The following is a 7,663-nucleotide window of genomic DNA, read 5'->3' as shown; positions in this document are numbered from 1 at the left end:
AGACACCCTTCTTCACCAGTGCAACATTCCCATCACCAATGCCCTCCATGTCCCTCCTCCCACACCTCTTGCCTGCATTCAAGACAGGCATTCTATTTCTCTCACTCACTGCCATTGTCATGGTAGTTGTCAGTGTAGTAATTTCTTCAACAGAACTCCACACTCTGATGGTTAAGTTTTTATTGTGGGTCAGACTTTCAGCATTTATCTCTATTATTAAATTTTTTTTTACTTTTCTTAAAACACATAGATGAGAGAAACTATTCTGTTTCTATCTCTCTCCTTCCCATTTATTTTACTCAGCATAATAGATTCCATGTCCATACATATGTAGGAAAATTTCATGACATCATCTCTTCTGATGGCTGCATAGTATTCCATTGTGTACCACACTTCCTTTAGCCACTCATCTATTGTCAGACATCTTGTAACCATAGTACTTTCATAAAAAATTATGAAAAAGTAAATTTCATTAAATTTAATGACAACTACAAACAAAACAAAACAAAAAGAAAATATAATTAAATTGATAATTCTTTAGCATGATTACCAAAGAAAATGGAAGAAAAGGCATTATTTATCAATATGTGAAATAAGAGAGTAGTTGTAATAAAAAACCATAGATATTAAAATAATATGTAGGGAATTGTCTGAAGAATTCTGTGTACAGAGATTCTACAACTAGCAGACCAATTCCTTAAAAGTGACCACTAAAACTTTCCCCTGATGAAATAATTAGACTAAGCATAGATCTGCTAAAGAAATGAATTAATATTTAAATAGTTGAGAGAAAGAAATCTAGGAAGACTTCACAATCTACAAAATTGTTTTGAATTCTACAAAACATTTAAGGAAAAATTTGTCATTTACTGCATCTTTTTCAGAAAAAGAAAAGGCACAATTCTTGGCTGACATTGTAAAGTCACTATTATCCTAATATAAAAAAGAGATAATATGTAAAAAGAAAAATATAAGACTTATCACCTTTTCACCCTTTTTTTTAATCCCATATGGCCCTGTAATTCCTCCAGAAGAAATTCCTGTGTGCAGTAATTCTCAAGAGTATCCCCTGACACACACACACACACACACACACACACATATATATATATATATGTATATATATATATATATATATATATATATATATATATATAAATACACATGCAATTGTAGCATAACTATTAGCACAACTCACGTGGAAAAGACCAACTCTGCCAAGGACTAATAAGAAAAGAGAAGCTAGGGATTTCCAGGGCGGGTCTCCAGAACGTGAAAACCGGCGGGCTTTCGCAGAAGCCAGCTGCCCTGTTTGGGACATCAGGCAGGGAAAAGCCACGAATCTGCGCCCGCCCAGTGAAGCCCAACTGTAAGTGCTCCTTGTAAATGTTTCTCTACTGTCCTCTTATGTGAAACTCTTGGGAGTGGGGCAAAAGAGGCTCCAGAAATCTGCTCTCCCAGACGCCATTTCCAGGGCGGGTCTCCAGAACGTGAGAACCGGTGGGCTTTCGCAGAAGCCAGCTGCCCTGTTTGGGACATCAGGCAGGGAAAAGCCACGAATCTGCGCCTGCCCAGTGGAGCCCAACTGTGAGTGCTCCTTGTAAATGTTTCTCTACTGTCCTCTTGCATGAAACTCTTGGGAGTGGGACAAAAGAGGCTCCAGAAATCTGCTCTCCCAGATGCCATTTCCAGGGCGGGTCTCCAGAACGTGAAAACCGGCGGGCTTTCGCAGAAGCCAGCTGCCCTGTTTGGGACATCAGGCAGGGAAAAGCCACGAATCTGCGCCCGCCCAGTGGAGCCCAACTGTGAGTGCTCCTTGTAAATGTTTCTCTACTGTCCTCTTGTGTGAAACTCTTGGGAGTGGGGCAAAAGAAGCTCCAGCAGAGCACAGCCGCGTAGCGAAGCGGAGCGGCCGTGTGCTCTTTCTAAGAAAAGAACACCATCGTAACAAGAAGAAAAAATCACACTAAGAACTGAGCTATAACACAGAAGCAAGAATTCCTCTTCGGACTGTCTTCTCCGTTGAATGCTTGGGCCTAAGATTTGATCCAGTGTGAGGCTTCACCCACGGAGGACTCCCCTCCCTTAGAGACAAGTCAGCCCATCCAGAAAGGGCAGAGCCAGAGGAGTGTGCTGCCTACATCATATAGCCAATGAATACCACCACAACACGTAGAAAAACCCAAAATACAAGTGTGACAATGGGGAAACAACGCAGGCCAGCATCAGACATAGAGAATGAAGAGGACAATTCTGATGACCAGATAATGGCCAACCAAATAATCAACCTCTCAGATAAGGACTTTAGACTAGCAATATGGAATATGTTCAAAGAACTCAAAGAAACCATGAATCGAATTGAACAGAACACTAATAAGAACCAAGAAAATATGAAGACAGAAATCACAAAACTCCAAACTGAAATAACATATCAATTAACAGGCCTGAAAAAGTCAGTATACGAAGTGAATGACAAAATGGTTAAGCTCTGGGACAGGGTATCAGAAGCTGAGAATAGACTTGGTGCTGTGGAAGATGAGATACATAACAATTCCATACAGCAGGAGAGATTGGACAAAAAACTTAAAGCAAATGAGCAGACAACGGAAAAATTAGTCAAAGAATGGGAACAGATGAAAATAGAAGTCTATGATAAGATCAACAGAAACAACTTAAGAATCATTGGAGTCCCAGAGACCCAGGAAGAAAATTCCCAGGAAGAATCAATGGTCAAGAACATCATTAAAGAGAAACTTCCAGAGCTAAAGAATATATGTGATCAAATCCTACATGCTCGAAGAGTACCAACCAAAAGAGACCCCAGAGAAAACACCCCAAGACACATCCTAGTCACAATGACAAATCCCACAGATAGAGACAGAATTCTGAAAACAGCAAGATCAAAAGGGGAAATTACGTTCAAGCAAGCGTCCTTGAGATTTACAGCAGACCTGTCACCAGAAACACTCAATGCCAGAAAGCAGTGGTGGGTTATTGTGACAAGACTGAATGAAATGAATGCTTCACCCAGAATAATATACCCAGCAAAACTCACTTTCCAATTTGACGGAAGAATACATGGTTTCACAGACAAAAAACAGCTCAGAAACTTTACAGACTCCAAACCAGTCTTAAGAGAAAAACTGAAAGACCTAATTTAAGACAAGACTAACCAAGAGACACACCAAATTTCGATATAAAGATGGAATTAAATCCCAGGACAATTCTTTCTCTCAATGTCAATGGACTAAATGCACCAGTCAAGAGACACAGAGTGGCTAAATGGATCAAAAAACTCAATCCAACCTTCTGCTGCCTACAAGAAACGCACCTGAATAGTCAGAACAAACATAGACTCAAAATAAAAGGCTGGAGAAAAATTATCCAAGCAAACAACACCCATAAAAAAGCTGGAGTGGCCATACTAATATCAGATAATGCAAACATTATACTCAGGAAGGTTGTAAGGGACAAAGATGGACATTTTATATTAATCAAGGGGTATGTAGAGCAGGAAGAAATAACTCTCCTAAACATATATGCACCGAATGAGGGGGCCAGCAAAATATTTAATACAACTGTTGACAAATCTGAAAAATAATATCAATAACAACACAATAATTGTGGGGGGACCTCAACACGGCTTTGTCAACACTGGATAGGTCAACCAGACTGAAACCCAACAAGAATATACTAGACCTGAGGAGACAAATGGAAGAAAGAGGCTTAGTGGATATATATAGGACACTCCACCCCCAGAAACCTGGATACACATTCTTCTCCAATGTACATGGGACATTCTCCAGGATAGACTACATGCTGGCACATAAAACATACCTCCATAATATCAAGAGGATAGAAATTTTGCAGACTGCCTTTGCTGACCACAAGGCTCTGAAATTATTTGTGAATTCCAAAGGGACTCTTAAGAAAAACCTTAACACCTGGAAGTTAAACAGCCTCATACTCAATAACCAGTGGTTCCGAGATGAAATCAAGGAGGAAATAAAAAGGTTCCTGGAAACAAATGACAATCAAGACACAAACTCTCAGAACTTATGGGACACAGCAAAAGCAGTACTGAGAGGAAAATTTATAGCTTTGCAAGCACACATCAAGAATGAAGAAGGAGCTTACCTGAGTAGCCTAATGACACAGCTAATTGAACTAGAAAATGCTCAACAAAAGGACCCAAAAATAGGAATACAGAAGGAAATAAAGCTGAGAGCAGAAATCAATGAAGTGGAAACCCAAAAAACAATCCGAAAGATCAACGAAAGCAGAAGTTGGTTCTTTGAAAAAATAAACAAGATTGATAGACCACTGGCAAACCTAACAAAGAAAGAGAGAGAGAGAAACTTGATAACTTGTATTAGGAATGAAAAAGAAGAGATCACTACTGATATGAGAGAGATTCAGAGGGTCATCAGAAACTACTTTGAGAAACTCTACGCCACTAAAAATGAGAACCTGGAAGAAATGGATAAATTCTTGGACTCTTATAATCTTCACGGTTGAAGGAAGAGGATGTAGCATATCTAAACACCCCCATCACCATTGATGAAATTAGAATGGTAATCAAAGGTCTGCCGAAAAACAAAAGCCCAGGCCCAGATGGATTCACTAATGAATTCTTTCAAACTTTCCAAGAGGAACTACTACCAATCCTGGCAAGACTCTTTCATGAAATTGAACAAACGGAAACACTTCCAAATAGCTTTTATGAAGCCAACATCACCTTGATACCTAAACCAGACAGAGATGCTACAAAAAAAGAAAATTACAGACCAATATCGCTGATGAATGCAGATGCAAAGATCCTCAACAAAATCCTGGCAAATAGGATTCAATGCCTCATTAAGAAGATCATACACTATGATCAAGTAGGTTTCATCCCAGGAATGCAAGGCTGGTTTAACATCTGTAAATCTATCAACATCATACACAACATCAATAACAAGAAAAGTAAAAACCACATGATTATATCAATAGATGCAGAGAAAGCATTTGATAAGGTCCAACACCCATTCTTGATCAAAACTCTCAGCAAGATGGGAATGGAAGGAACCTTTCTCAATCTAGTTGAAGCCATCTACCACAAGCCAACGGCAAATATTATCCTCAACGGAGAAAAACTAAAAGCCTTCCCTCTAAATTCTGGTACAAGACAAGGCTGTCCTCTCTCACCACTCCTATTCAACATAGCACTGGAAGTACTTGCTATAGCGATTAGGCAAGAAAAAGATATCAAGGGAATCCAGATAGGAAAGGAAGAAGTCAAGCTCTCACTGTTTGCAGATAACATGATACTCTACTTAGAAAACCCTAAAGTCTCTACCAAAAAGCTTCTAGAAACAATAGACTCATATAGCAAGGTGGCAGGCTACAAAATTAACACACAAAAATCAATGGCCTTTCTATACACCAACAGTAATAAGGAAGAAATGGACATTAAGAAAACAACCCCATTCACAATAGTGCCACACATACTCAAATATCTTGGAATCAACTTGACTAAAAATGTGAAGGACCTATACAGAGAAAACTATAAAACTCTGCTCCAAGAAATAAGAGAGGACACGCGGAAATGGAAATGCATACCCTGCTCGTGGATTGGCAGGATTAACATCATCAAAATGGCAATACTCCCCAAGGCATTATACAGATTTAATGCTATCCCTCTAAAGATACCCATGACATTCTTCAAAGAAGTGGATCAGACACTTTTGAAATTCATTTGGAACAATAAACACCCTCGAATAGCCAAAGCAATCATTGGGAAAAAGAATATGGGAGGAATTACTTTCCCCAACTTTAAACTGTACTACAAAGCAATAGTTATCAAAACAGCATGGTATTGGAATAAGGACAGGCCCTCAGATCAGTGGAATAGGCTTGAATACTCAGAAAATGTTCCCCAGACATACAATCAACTAATTTTTGATAAAGGAGCAGGAAACCCTAAATGGAGCAGGGAAAGCCTCTTCAACAAGTGGTGTTGGCACAATTGGATAGCCACTTGCAAAAAATTGAACTTAGACCCCCAGCAATCATCATGTACGAAGGTAAAATCCAAATGGATTAAACACCTCGATATCAGCCCCAAAACCATAAGATATATAGAACAGCACATAGACAAGACACTCCAGGACATTACAGGCATCTTCAAGGAGGAAACTGCACTCTCCAAGCAAGTGAAAGCAGAGATTAACAGATGGGAATATATTAAGCTGAGAAGCTTCTGCACCTCAAAGGAAATAGTGCCCAGGATACAAGAGCCACCCACTGAGTGGGAGAAACTATTCACCCAATACCCATCAGATAAGGGGCTAATCTCCAAAATATACAAGGCACTGACAGAACTTTACAAGAAAAAACCATCTAATCCCATCAAAAAATGGGGAGAAGAAATGAACAGACACTTTGACAAAAAAGAAATACAAATGGCCAAAAGACACATGAAAAAGTGCTCCACATCACTAATCATCAGGGAGATGCAAATCAAAACAACGATGAGATACCACCTCACACCACAAAGAATGGCACACATCACAAAGAATGAGAATAAACAGTGTTGGCGGGGATGTGGAGAGAAAGGAACTCTTATCCACTGCTGGTGGGAATGCCGTCTAGTTCAACCTTTATGGAAAGCGATATGGAGATTCCTCCAAAAACTGGAAATCGAGCTCCCATATGATACAGCTATACCACTCCTAGGAATATACCCTAAGAACACAAAAATACAGTACAAAAACCCCTTCCTTACACCCATATTCATTGCAGCACTATTTACCATAGCAAGACTCTGGAAACAACCAAGATGCCCTTCAACAGATGAATGGCTAAAGAAACCGTGGTACATATACACAATGGAATATTATGCAGCTGTCAGGAGAGATGAAGTCATGAAATTTTCCTATACATGGATGTACATGGAATCTATTATGCTGAGTGAAATAAGCCAGAGAGAGAGAAAAACACAGAATGGTCTCACTCATCTATGGGTTTTAAGAAAAATGAAAGACATTCTTGCAATAATAATTTTTAGACACAAAAGAGAAAAGAGCTGGAAGTTCCAGCTCACCAGAGGAAGCTCACCACAAAGAGTGATGAGTTTAACTAGAGAAATAACTACATTCTGAACTTTCCTAATAATGAGAATGTATGAGGGAAATGGAGAGCCTGTTTAGAGTACAGGCAGGGGTTAGGTGGGGAGGAGGGAGACTTGGGACATTGGTGGTGGGAATGTTGCACTGGTGATGGGTGGCGTTCTTTACATGACTGAAACCCAAACACAATCATGTATGTAATCAAGGTGTTTAAATAAAAAAAAAAGTAATGAGAAGCTAGAACTTTCACACTGCTGTAGATAAAGCACAATAGGCCTTTGGAAAAAGTGGGGTAGTGTCTTAAAAATTTCACAACACCTCATCAGGGAATGACTCAGAATTGAGCACATACATGCTTTGGCTCAACCCTATGTGGGAGTGTGATTCTTTTTTTTAACGGTTTTTTTATCTTTTTATCTTTTATTGTTTTAATATTTTATTTAAACATCTTGATTACAAACGTGATTGTGGTTGGGTTTCTGTCATATGAAGAACACCCCCATCCCCATTGCAGCATTCCCATCACCAATGTCCCAATTCTCCCTTCTCCCTAC

This window comes from Suncus etruscus, chromosome 19, assembly GCF_024139225.1.
Source record: "Suncus etruscus isolate mSunEtr1 chromosome 19, mSunEtr1.pri.cur, whole genome shotgun sequence".
Lineage (NCBI taxonomy): Eukaryota > Metazoa > Chordata > Mammalia > Eulipotyphla > Soricidae > Suncus > Suncus etruscus.
This window is presented reverse-complemented; position numbering follows the sequence as displayed.